This window comes from Cyanistes caeruleus, chromosome 5 (genome assembly GCF_971803275.1).
Source record: "Cyanistes caeruleus chromosome 5, bCyaCae1.hap1.1, whole genome shotgun sequence".
NCBI lineage: Eukaryota > Metazoa > Chordata > Aves > Passeriformes > Paridae > Cyanistes > Cyanistes caeruleus.
Genome location: NC_141705.1, coordinates 49,135,225 through 49,148,677, shown reverse-complemented (window position 1 = coordinate 49,148,677; position 13,453 = coordinate 49,135,225).

Below are 13,453 nucleotides of genomic sequence, written 5' to 3'. Positions count from 1 at the left end.
ATGAGCCAGGGCAACACCCTTGCACAGGGAGAATTTTATAGACAAAGAGCATGTGGAGAGGAAGGTGGATCGAATCGAGATCCAGCCATTCCTAAAACTAGGCAGAGATGGAAATATGCTTTTTTAATCTTTCTCCAATAACCAGGCTACTCTAGCCAGAAACACCCTAAACTAAAACCTTACCTGGCGTCTGTAATCCTGAACGTCAAACTACTGCACAAATGACATTAGTGCACTTAAAGACTCTCTCTTAAATGGGCAGCCGTTGACTTGGACAATTTACAGACTTAAATTATTTACAATTGCCTCTTTGTCAAAGCAGGAGAAGGAGGAGGAAGGGAGAAGACTGAATCCTGACAACGCTGCAGTGACCCTGTGCAAAACCACGGGCATACAGAGGTTTTCAGCAAAGAGCTGAACCCCGAAATACTTTGTTTAAATTGCAAGCCTCCTAAGAGGGGAATCACTTTTCTTTCAGTCTGTGCTCTGAAAACTCGCTTTTCATTTTCAAATTTTTTGAGCCAGGCTGACTTTCTGGCTGCAATCTCAGCCCTGCCAGGGCCCAGTTGCCTTCCATGAGGCTGGGAGTGCCCTGCCCTGGGCACACAGCCTCCCACAACTGCAACTCCCTGTGAACACCTTCCTGATGGCTTCACAGGCACACCAGGAATGCTCAGCAGAAATTGCTTTCGCTCTTTTGTTAATATTTAATGCAAAATTTTAATCTTGAAGGAGAAAGACCTTTTGGCTCAGAGGCAAATCTGAAATAATTTTCATATTAAGGCTCTCAATTACTCCTTCTCAAATAAGTGTTTCCATATGGACAATTGTATGACAAGTGGGATAGAGTGGTTTCTGCTTCCTTCAGCTGCAGTTGCTGACAATTTTTGTAGCACAGGATGGATTCCTTCACTTCAGACCCAGATTAACTTTCCAAGATACGTGCATCTTCTCCTCCCCCCAGTCTTAAATTACCAGGACCACAATCCCACTGGGGAACTGGGAAAATGAGGGTATAAAAATGTTTAATTTTTCTAATAGTTTTAATTACCATGTATTTTTAAAGCCCTGTGATTTCTCACGTCGCTGTGGGATAGCTGTTCTAATTTGAGTGGTGACAATGTACGTGGGTATGGAATTAAAATTAAATCTTCCATGGTTACTAACAGCTGTCGTCACCACCCTGTACGGGATAACCCTGATGCTTTGCTCTGGGGCCTCCCTTTCCATGGCCATTTTCCAATCTCAAGATTTAAAAGGGATCTCAGTGCCTGAACCTCCCCAGTTCTTCTACCCAGGCTCTGGAAACCAGTCACTTACAGATCACCCTGGGACTTCATCTGGCCATGGGGATGCTCTTGATGAGAAAATGAGACACCAGAGCACCTGACTGAGCCACACTGTGGGCCTTTTTGACATTTCTCCTCTGTGCCTACTTCTTCAGTTCTGTTATCTGAGGTTTGAGACACACAGACATGAGAGATGGGTTTTTGGGGTTCGGACAGGCATGTCCTGGAGAACAGTTCCACCAGACAGAGAAGGGGAAATAAACCACCAGCAGTGTTCATCACTGAACCCTTCTCTGGGCTTTTTAAGACTCAGACAAGGAAGGGGTTTAGGGCAGTTTGTCACTACCCAGTGTGGCAAAATTTGAAAGCCCCAGTGACTGCAGAAGGGATCAGAGGGTACCAAAGGTGTGGGTGGTAGAAGTAGAAAGATCTCCCTTAAGAAACGTTGTGCTGGCCAAACAGCCTCACTCCTCGCAGCCTAAAAACAATTAGAAGAACAAGATAACCAAACAGCTTTCCTTCAGTCAACACAACGATCACACTGCCTTGCCTCCTCTTTGGGTCTGATCATAACATTTATGAATGCACCCAAGCTTAGAGGAGCAATTGGGATCATCCCGAAACACAGACCAGGGAGTCCCACCCGCAGCATGCATGAGTGTCCTGGCTTTTGGGCAGGCAGCTGAGTAGTCTGTCTGTGCAGAGAAGATTAACATGTGAAAATAGAAGCCAAACAACAACAAGAAGTGACAAAATAACAGCATAAATTACTGTGTAATACGAACATATTAATAAATTACAGGGATAATGATTTTTAAATCATCACTTCATAGCTGATGTATTTCTGCATTAGAGGCAGTATTTCATAATCTATATGAATTGTGCTGCTTTACAGATGTTACCTCTTATAACTCCCATTGAAAAACTGACATGCTGATCCAGATGACACAGCTGGTTAACATAAGTATTGTATTTTCAGATTTCCAAGAAAACTGTCAGGATGACTTGAAAAAAACATTTGGTCTATTATTTATAAGAAATGCTAGCTTTCCAATGCCAGCTAATTCACTTAAGATGCTATACCAGTGTGCTAGGTTCAGCTGAGCAAGGGATTTCCAGCTTTGCACAATTATGGCTTTGGCAGCTAATACTGCTTGCAGCAGGGCTTTTTTTCCCTTTGGTTTTTGTTTGGGTTTTGGGTTTTTTTCCATGCAAGTTAACTAAATCCCCGAGTTTCTTCATATGCCCTAGAATACAAATCTGCCGGTTTCAAGGCAAATTTGTTTCATTTTAAGTAACGTTAATTTGCTTTTGAAGGTAAACCAATGATTATTTAACTGCTTGTAAATTCTAAGATCACACTTCTGGATGTGTGTCCCTGCATGTTGAAACCTGTGGGGCCACAAGGTCAGTGGGAGGAGGATGAGAATGAGAGGGGAGAGGAGATGTTGGGGTTTGCACTGTGTGTGACTGCATGGAAACTCTTCAAGCCAAATCCTGTAGTGGCACAGCTGAGGTGAGGGCAACTGCAATGGGAAAAAGCAGGGCCTGGAAAGCAAAATGTGGCAATTTTTTTGGGTCAGAAGGGTGAGCCGTGAGTGCATTTTTAATACCTAAAGGAAGACAAGCAATTAGTAACAACATTAATGATAATAAGTGTTGGTAGTTTCAACCCTCCAAGATTTTATGGTGTGGAAAGAATTACTCTACATGTCAAAGGTTGGAGGGATTTGGACTCTGATCTTCCATTGAAAAATACAAATACTGACTTCCATTTCTCTCCTCCAACACTTTCGTTCTCTGAAAAGACAAAGGCTGATGGAGGAGCAATAATCTAATACTTGCCAGTGCTCTGTCTTCTGAAGATGAAACAAAAGGAGTACCTCAATTTTCAAAAGCAGAAGGAGGGTTTTTTTCCCCTCACTTTGTATTTCATTCATTAGGAGCCATCAGGTCTCAGGGGGCATCAGAGGAACCAGTCAGGGACCAGCTCCCAGGCTGCCTCCGGATCTGGCAGAGGCAGAAATGGAAATGGGCATCACCAGCACATCCCCAAGGAGCATAACTTTTGCACAGCTCCCTTCCAAAGGAAAGGACTGTTTCTACAAGAACTACCAGGCATGGGGGAAGGTGTGTGTGGAAAAGCTCCATTAACCCCAGAACTCTTGTCCCTGATACAGGGAAGAGAGCAGATGCTGTCCCACAGAATGTGCCTCAGGAATGGGTGCTCTCCTCTCATCCACCAGCCACTTGTGCGAATGTAGCCCTTGTGAAAATAAACGAAAAGCCCCCAAATCCCCCCCAAACCCTGAAACAAAGCAGAACCCCACCCAAGGAGGAAAACCCCTGCTGGCAGCTGGCCACTGCACAATTGCTCTGAAGCATGCCGTGGTGATGGGCTCAAGGAGATGATGCAGAGAGCTCAGCCAAACTTGCAAGGCAGGGCATTGAGCAGGGGAAACATCACCCCCGTTTTGAGAACAGCTTGCCTGATTTTTCACTGGCCTGAGGCAGCCTGCTGAGGGACCTGCAGCCAGAAAGAAAAGTGAATAAAAACAGTCACGGATGACTTGCCGCAGGGAGCCTAAACTGACTGAATTGTGGATCTGATAAAGTGCCAGAAAGCTTTATTAATTAATTGACTGGCAGTGGGAACCATGTGGAGAGCAGCAGCCCCTACCTGCATCCTCTGACAGCTCCCTCTTGCCAGCCCCACCAGGCAAGACACCAGGGAGGAAGCAAAAGGAGCATCCTGGGGATGCACATGCCCACCACTGCTCCTGTTATCAAGGCTTGAGTCCCTGCCCAGAGGCAGCACAGGTGCCTTCACATTTGTTTTTAATGAAGGAAACAACTGTGCAGTCCAACAGCACATGGATGCAAGGAGAGCCTGGAAGCTGAAACATAAGCTCCTGAGATATGCTTGCCATAAAAGCAAACATCCCTGAGCACAGTGCTTCCCTGGGCATCCCCCAGCAGCCCCACCCTACAACAGCCCCAAAAAACTCCTTCATCCCCTGCAGGGCTGGGGCAGATGCACCACCCTGGCTATGCAGATCTCCCCAAATAAGACTTCAACACTGACACATTTTATCTTGTCTCAGCAGTGCAAACGATGGAGACCAAATGTTGCCACCAGTCCAACCTTGAGCAAGCCAAACTCCAAAAAAATTGCTGCCAGTAACTTGCAATCTCCCTGGAATACAACTGTGGGCTTTGCAAAGAGTGGGACCCATGTTAATGGATTATGGTGATGGGAATTTTCATTTATTTATTTCTCTTCACTCTCTCTCCTCCGTGTCCAAACAACCCTGGGTTGTAATTAGCAGTGTGCTGCTTTCCCACCGCTTTCCCAAAAGTGCAGAGAAAAACCAGAATGTGGTGGGTAGGGAAACACAAGCGGGATTAAATACCAACATAAATCATTCCGAGGGTGTAGGACCAAGAACAATTTTATTTTTCACATTTCACTCACTATTTAAAAAGTACAACCACCTCCAACCTCCAAAAGACACCTCCTCGCCTCCATTGTGAAATGGAAATGAGGGTGATGTGTGATTCCCGTCTTCTAGGCTCCCTCCCTGATTCCCACTGAATTCTTTGCCCCCTTGCATGCTACCAGCTCCAGCTCAGCCCCAGCCCCATGTGCCCCAGACTTGTCTGAGTGCCTTGGACCAAACTGGAGACCAGATCCAGCACAGACACCACCAGCCTTGTACTGGGGCACCTGCTGAGGGTGGATGTTCCCAGTAGCCTTTATACCATCCCAGTAATTCCTGTTGCTGTAATTCCTCTCTGTACGTATACATGCTTTTCATCTGCAAAACTGGAGTGCCTGGCCCCCCTTTCCTGTCTCTGCTTTTCTAGCAAGCAGCTGTCCATTGCAGGGCTGCCTCACAGTCTTCCCTCGCTCTCTGCCTTTGCTTCCAGGTTTCTTATCTATCAGCTGTAATGGCTTCTGGAAGCTTTGCAGCATCGTATTTCTCACTCTTTGCCCTTTTTCTCCCAATGCCTCATACCTCAAGAATGAGCTATTTGTCATTTTTCAGGAAATCTGTCTTAGAAAGGTTTTGGCTGCTCCAAGAAGCTGGGAAACTCCAGGAGACAGCTCAAGCAGGAGCTGTAGCCTCTGATGTATTCCCTTTTCCTCCTTTGCATGCCGCGAGGCATAGTGGGATCCTCACCTTGCACCTCTTCCCTATGTGCTCCAGCTCCATCTCATTCCATGTGCATCTCCCACAGCTTGCAGAGATGAGTGCGTGACTCCTGCTGGGCTGCCTTGCTGGCTCCAAAACCTGAGCAGAGCTTTTTGTCAGTGGGGGCTGGAGCCCCAGGTCCTGCCCCACACTGTGGGGAGCCTTGCACTGAAATCTCTTGGGAGGGGAGCCCAGAAGCTGCTCAGGCTGTCACAGGGAGCTGGGAGCACTGTGGACTCACGTCCTACTGCTCCAACAACCCCCAGCTCAGTGTGAGAGCTGTGCAGATGGGCAGACAGAACAGAAAAGCTCCCACCTCCTGCGAGCAAACGCCACCCCCGTGCCTGGGAGGGACGAGCACCATGGGGACCACCAGTGTGTGAACCTCCTGCCTCTCCTCAGTGGGAGAGCTGGATGGACACATGCACAGCCAGCCCTCCAGCCTCACCCACACTGCTGCACTTAACAGCTCTCCATGAAAGCTGCAGGAAAAGGTCTGGCAAACACGGTTTTCCTTGGGAGTCTAGGCATGGGAGTATTTCCTGTAATACTCCCATGCCTAGACTCGTACAGCAAGCCCAAGAGGGTGTCTGGGGCTGCTGCATGTAATTACAAGACTGATAATTGTATCAGGTGTAATCTCGCCCTCCCTCCGTGCAGCCCCGTACAGATAAGCACGGGAATAGCTACCCCGCTTTAAGCAAGGGACTGTGCCACGTCAAGGACTGAAATTCCAAGTCCTCCCTGCACTTGTGAGATCAATCAACTGCAGCCTCTCACCAGCTGCAGCCCAGGGTCCCCGAGCCAGTCTGCATGGCCTGGGGACCACCCAGGGCGCTGCGGAAAACAAAAATCAGCAACCCGTAACTAACAGCACCACCAGAGCAGGGCCTTCGGTCACTCACCGGCCAAACGCCTTCCCCTGCGGTGAGCCACACCAGCAGGTTTCTGGCATCGGCAGGAATCCTGCACACACCTGAGCTGTTACCACCCACGAGATTTTGGGCATCAGAGGCCATATTTAGTAAGCCCTGCTGTCACCATGGCAACTGGTTTCACTTAAATGTAGGGATGCACAGGCCCGGATGCTCCGAACCTCGCCTTGCAGGGGGGATGGCACCGCCAGCTCCTCAGCGGGGCCGTGCCGCTGCTCGCCCTGCAGCGGGGTGAGGAGGTGACCATAAATAGTCTGGCCTCTCTGAGTGTTCTTGCTGGATGTTTGAATGAATTGCCTGCCATGGAAAAAAGGAAAAAGAGGAAGGAATTAGTTCTTTTTTTCCCAGGAGGTGCAATTCAGCTCAGGGAAGGTTCCATAAGGACCCCTTTGAAGGATGTACCTTGCAAGCCTTTGCTGTTCTGAGCTACACCGTGAAACTGCAGCTCTAGGAGAAGGCTCTGGAAGACATCAGGCAGCCACCAAGCACTCTGCACATCACTAGGGATGGTGGCAGCTTTTGAGGAGGACAAGGTCCTCCCCAAAGGCCTGGAAGTCTGGGTGATCAGCAGGGATTATTAAGGTTGGAAAAGAGCTCTAGGATCGAGTATAATCACTAATCCAGCACCACCATGTTCACCCCTAAACCACATCCCTAACTGCCACATCCACATGGCTTTTGAACCCTTCCAGGGATGGTAATTTCCAAGCCATGGCATCCCTCAGTTCTCGGCAGCCACTGTGGATGTACTCACGGTGATCCACCGATGGAGCAGCAGCCTGCCTGTAACCAGGCAAGCCCATCCTATAAGAGACATCCCAAAGACTTTAGCATCAAAGCCAATAACAGAACCCCAGGGTTTTATTCCAGTGATGTACAAATGCTCACACAAGCATGACTTACTTTAATTTTCAGTGCTCAGCAGAATGCATTTTTTGTTGCATCTCAGCTGTGTTGCAGAGATAAATGGTGTGTTTAGTCTTGACAATTTTGCTAAAGCTTCATTCCCAGCTGATCTCTTTCAAATGATGTATATTTCAGGGATTTTTATCTTTAATTAATCTTTGTTGTAAAAAGAAGAATAGGAGTTTTGGAAAAAAAATGCCTTTTCTGCTATTAAAATCATATTTTCTCTCATTGCTCTCTTATTTCCTTCCATTCCCTGAGCCTTGGCCTTTCACTGCCCTTGCAAACAGGCAATCCTTGAGACCTCTCCAGTACATGTGATACTGCAGGAGACTGGAAATATTTCAGAGCCAGGAAATAATGAGAGTTATTCCATTAGATACAAAGATATTTCTCCACAAGCTTAATTAAAAAAAAAACCCATCACACTGTTAATAATATTACTCAAAACTCCCTTCCAACTCTAAGTAGCCCAGATATCCCTTTGTCCTGCTGCTCTGCACTGTATTGCTTTCTTCCCCTGAGAATGCTCTGGCATCAAGTTTGCTGAACTGCACAGAATATTTTTGCCATAACACAGGTGCTCTCGTCATCCTGATGTGAATCCCAGTGACTGGCCAGGCTGCCCCTGAGCTCCCACAGGCTCAGGTTTTCTGCAAACACGTGCAGTGTGCTCTGAGCAGGCGAGCTCCTGACCTGGCTGCTGGCTTTGGCTCCTCTGCAGCAGGTCCGCACCTGACGGGGTCATCTCTGGCCTCCTGCTTCACCTGAAGGAAGAGCAGGTAAGGGCAGGCAAAGCTGCCAGCCCGGCAACAGTAGGAAAAGAAACAATAATGTTACCCACAGATAGATTTTTCAGCTCTGAAGTGCTGTTTGCTGGGCTGTGCACTGATTCCTGAGAAATTCTGGCTTAGGGAGCTGCAGTTATTCCTCCCTGCCCCAGTCCCCTTGGACCTGGTGCTGTGGGGATGGGCTGCAAGTGCTCTTGGTTCTGGTGCTATTGCCACACAGGCTGAGAGGCTTTAAGCCATCACTGGGTCATCTCTGTGCTTCAGCTTTCCCAGAGAGGGACAAGAAAGTCCCTTGGTCTTTCTGGGAAAAAGCAGTGAAGAAACCTGGGGGAAGGGCCAGGTTACACATGCAGACACAGCAAGGGCGGGGGAAAAGGCAGACATGGCAATATCCCACTTTTACACCTTGTCTTTTGATAACTGTGTGATACTGAGACAGTCTAAATGCTGAAAAAAGATCATATTCTTTCCCCAAAACACCTGTGCTAGATAACATACATATATATTTATACACACACACACACACGTCTATGCATGTAACTTCTTGGAGGCAGAGCCTGTGCTGACGCTACATTCACACTCCTGATGAAGCTGTGAGGAGCTAGGAGTGATTCTGATGCACTACATACAAAGATGAACTTGGGTTAACTGTGTTAAAAAACAGTAATAAAAGCACAATCTACAGGTAGTGGAGAAAGTGAAGTATTTCCATAGATAGTTTTACTTTAATCTTCATACTCTTGGACTGGCATGGGAGCAAAGATGCCAAAGACCAGCCCAGCAAGAAATTCCAGGCAGTGCACAGGAACTATAACTAGTGCACAGGTATCTTTATCTTAGTGCTATCTGTATCTTAATAGAATAATTACTGTAGATCACAGAATCACAGAATGGCCTGGGTTGGAAGGAAACCCAATAGTTCCAACCCCTACCATGATGGGGGGAGGTTGGAATTAGATTCCAGTAGATGTCATAGCATATATTCTGTCATTATGGAAGACCACCCCAGAGGTGCTCAGTCACAAGGATGAAGCCCTCGAGTTTCAGACAAGCCACATGATGGTTTTGGTGTCATTTAGGAGCCACCAGCTGAGCCACAGTGGGAGCTGTGGCTGGGAAACTGGGGTGAATCAGGACCACGGGTACTGACATCGTTCCCCCCATTCCCCATCGGGAAGCTGCAGATCCACATCCCCAGGGAGCCTGGGCCAGGGCATGCCTGCTTTTATACCACTTTGGGTGTAAAGCTCTGCGTCCCCACAGAAAGAATTTGCTCTGACTTGATGGGCTGGATAGCATCTCATGGTGCAGGCTCTGCCAGGAGCTGCTTCCCTGGCAGTGACTCTCCCCGAGCCCCCTGGCAGCAGCAGCAGCAGCAGCGGGGCTTTCTGGGGACGGGAATCCCTGCACCCCACAAAGCCTGCATGAGTCATCGAGCTGTGAGAGATGGGAGGTTATTTCTGGATTTAACTTTCTGGACTGAGGGAAACACTGCGGTGTCAGCACCCAGCTGTGCTTTTAGGAGGTGCGTTGTTTGGCAAGTCTTGCAAATCTATTTCTATATGCAAGCACACGCATGAATCACTCCTTACAAGAAAAAGCTGTAGGGGTGAAAGGGCCAAGACAGATTTTGCTGTGAGATAGTGAAGGCAAAACCATTTTTTTTTTTTCCCTCCACTGTAACTAAAATAACACTAACACAGAGGGCAGAAAAAGCCAGAAGCCCCCTTTCTCCCCCTACCCAGAGCTGATCCCTTTGCTTGTTTTCCCCACCTGCTCCTCAGCAAGGATCAGCACTATCATCTACTGATGCCAACCTACTTCTGCAGCAATGTCAGCACTTCTCATAATCTGTGTGTTACCAATATTATTTTCCCATCTGCTAAGAGAAAAATATTGTTCTCCTGTCCAGTTACCTTTTCCCCACAAATATCAGTGTTTTCCTACCACCACCTATTCCCAAGGAGCAGTCCTAACTCTGTTAATAGGAACAAAAAGCTTGAGCCCAGCACACAGGCAGTGGCAGCACCCCAGGGGACCTGGGAAAAGGAACCAGGGGTAAAATGGTGGCTGTGATAAAGGAAAGGAACAAGGGACAGAAAAGAGAAAGGGACAAGAGGGGAAGAAAATAAGGAAGGGAAAGAGGAACATGTGGAAAAACTTCCCTCCTCCAGCAGCAATATCTCCTAGGAATCCTGATGCCCCTCAGTAATCCTAGTCTCCCAAGGAAAGTTGAAAGGGGATGGAGAAGCAGATGCAAAAAAAAAGGAAGCATGAAACAATTTACAATACCACAAGCATTTCTTGCTTTGCTAAATTTCTATCTGCTGCATCTGAGGAACCTTTTTGGTATCTGTAACTTCCTCTCCAACACTGACAGTTGTGATCTTCCCTCCATCTGGCTCCTTTCCTCTTCAGCTTTTGTGTACGTGTTCCTAACATTCATAATTTGTGTCTGTTTGCCACACAGTACTGCAGAAAACAGCCCCTTGCACACATTGTGGTCAGTAGTTCCTTCAAGATTTAAATCCTTGCATATGATTACGCTCAGACCAATCACCCTGTGGTTGTTCCTGATTTATATAAATTTCTGTACTTACATATTCTCCAAGTATATTTTCAAAACATACCACCCATTCAGAGAGCTGTTAAAGAGCATTGCTATTTGACAAGCAAGCAAATGTGGTATTTTCTATTGTGACTAGGAAAGAAACTTCTGCAATTTCCTGGAATAAGTGCTTTCAACTCTTAACTTGCTTCTGTCTCGACTCCTGTAGTTTCCATATCCTAAATCTCATTCTTGGCTTTCCTTCCATAGTCCTTTAGCCAATACTTTAGACCTCTCCCTTATCCTCATTGCATCATTTCCCACTTATTTAACCTTGGTTTTTCTATTCAAGTGCCTGGAAAAGTTTTCTGCTGCTTTTCGACCACGATCAGCAAAGATAAGTTAGCTGGACTCATGCTGGTTTTTACTGTATTCCTAGACTTTACTGGCCATGTCCAACTTAGATAACAGATGGTTTTTCCATTCCTTGTTAGCTTTTTATTTTTCTCTGAGATGGTTATTTGCAAGCTCTACCTTACAAGGCTAGTTGAGATTTAAGGTCCTCCTAATTCCTGCCCTCTTATCCTGCAGAGAGCCCAGGCTTTAGCCAGCCATCCCAGCTAACTTCATGGCAACTCACTTGTTCAAGGTCCAAACTCCTTAGCGATAGGCATCCTTGCACTAAGGCTGAACTAATTCAACTCTTCAGCGTGTAAGAAGTGCATCACTCTGTCCCACAATCTGTGCTTCCTCCTCTGCCAGGGCTCTGAATCCCAGCTTGTTCCTTATCATAGGTCTGCTCTCCAAACCTTTACTTCCCATGCCATTGCCTGGCTTTCCTTTTCTACAGGACTGCCTTCAGGTCAGTGCCTGAACTCCACTGTAAGGTTTAAGCGCACATCTAGTCTAAGGTGAATTTTATCAGCCTAGTTTTGTCATGGGCTGCCCAAAGCCCTGGGAGCTTGGTACAGCTTCCTTATCTCGTCATCTCAGACTCGCAGTGTAGCGCTGCTACCATCGTCTCCTCTCTTAGCTACCTTGAAAAAGGAAGGAAATAAATAACCCAATCTCTCCTCTCAGTTCCACTACTCATTCCTTTCCTTTCTCTGGCACTCTGGTCCATGGCTGCAGGGCCTTCTCAGTCAATCAGCTCTACAGCTTTATTTAAGCTCAGCCAGTGTCAGACCCATATTCCCTTCAGAGTGCTTGCTCTTCTTAAAAAATGCAGTCTGAGAACAAAGCTTATTAAATATGTACTGAAAACAATAAACCACCAAGTGACAGATAAACAGATTACCTCCTCCTCAGGCAACCTTGTCAGAAGGTTACTTCTCCCTCCCCAGAGAGGCACCAGATCTCTCATTTATGTGATGTCTGGATAATGTGCAGATCTGCACCACGATAAGGACTTTATACACATCACATGCTTCAGGGCTTCAGCCACTTGCTTCTGAAAGCAGGAAGGGACTACTACCCTCTGCACAAATTCGGTAAGATTTTTTTCGTGACTACTTCATCTTCTGAAGGATCAGCAACAGGCAGGACATAGGAAAAAGAGGGAAGAGGGTCCTCCCTCTTGCCATCAATACTTACCTGGATAATCTGGAAATCAAATTTATTACCAAAACTGGCAAACAACCATTATTCCAGTCTTTCACTGTACTCTCAGTCTGGCAAGACATTAATTTTCTCTTACCTTCTTGGATCTGTACCTTACTACAACTCAGTTCTGCATTTGCAATATCCCTCTGCTTCTTCCACTTTCTGATGTTCGGCTCTCATCTCTTCATCTGACAATGCCAGAAATGTCTTCACTTGTCTTAAATTACTGGCATACACTGTAGAACTTCAATGGCACATAACCAGGTAGGTCTTTTTCCCCCCTCACTCTCCACTGGTGAGAGACACCTGGAGAGCCGTATCCAAGTCTGGGCTCCCCAGCACACGAAAGACGTGGACTTAATGGAGTGAGTTCAACAAAGGACCATGAAGGTGATTAAGGGACTGGAAGACCCAAAGAGATGGAGAGAGCTGGGACTGCTCAGCCTGGAGGAAAGGTGTGTAAGTACTTGATGGGGGAGTAAAAGGAAAGAGCCAAGCTATTCTTGGTGAGGCTGGCAACAGGACAAAAGCCACTGGACACAAACTGAAATAACAGCAAATTTTTAAAGGTAAGAAAAAGTCTCTTCTACTCTTAAGAGCTCTCAAGCCCTAGCACAGCTTGCCCAGAGAGTTTGCAGAGTATTCATCCTTGCAGATACCAAAGACCTGACTGTATTTGGTCCCAGTCAACCTGCTCCAGCTGATCCTGTGTGAGCCATTGGGGAGGCTGGAGGAGCCGATCTCAGCAGTGCCTGCTAGCCTCAGTGATTCTCAGTGCTGTAACCTAACAGCAGTTATGTTCTATGCCAGTCTCCTCTGGCACAGAACACTGGGAAATTAGCCCAGGTCACAGTGTTCAACTGCTCATCTAAAGCAAAAGAGATTATTAAATAGCCAAATATTGACAGCAATGGGCTTGCTCAATCACAGCATGGTCATCAGAATCCACTGCCTCAGGAATGCAAAAGCTAAAATATGAAACAACCACCTCTTGCTCAAGTCTTGATGTTGTAAGAATTGCCTAAATGGGTGTCCAGACGCAAACTCCCAGCAAACAACCATGCCAGGCTTTGCCCAATAGGGAAGCGGGGCCATGGGGAATCCTAGAGCAACTAGTGATGGCCACAATTGGGGCTTCACAAAAGAGCAGACACTGTCATGTCCGTCACTATGCCTGCAGGCTTCC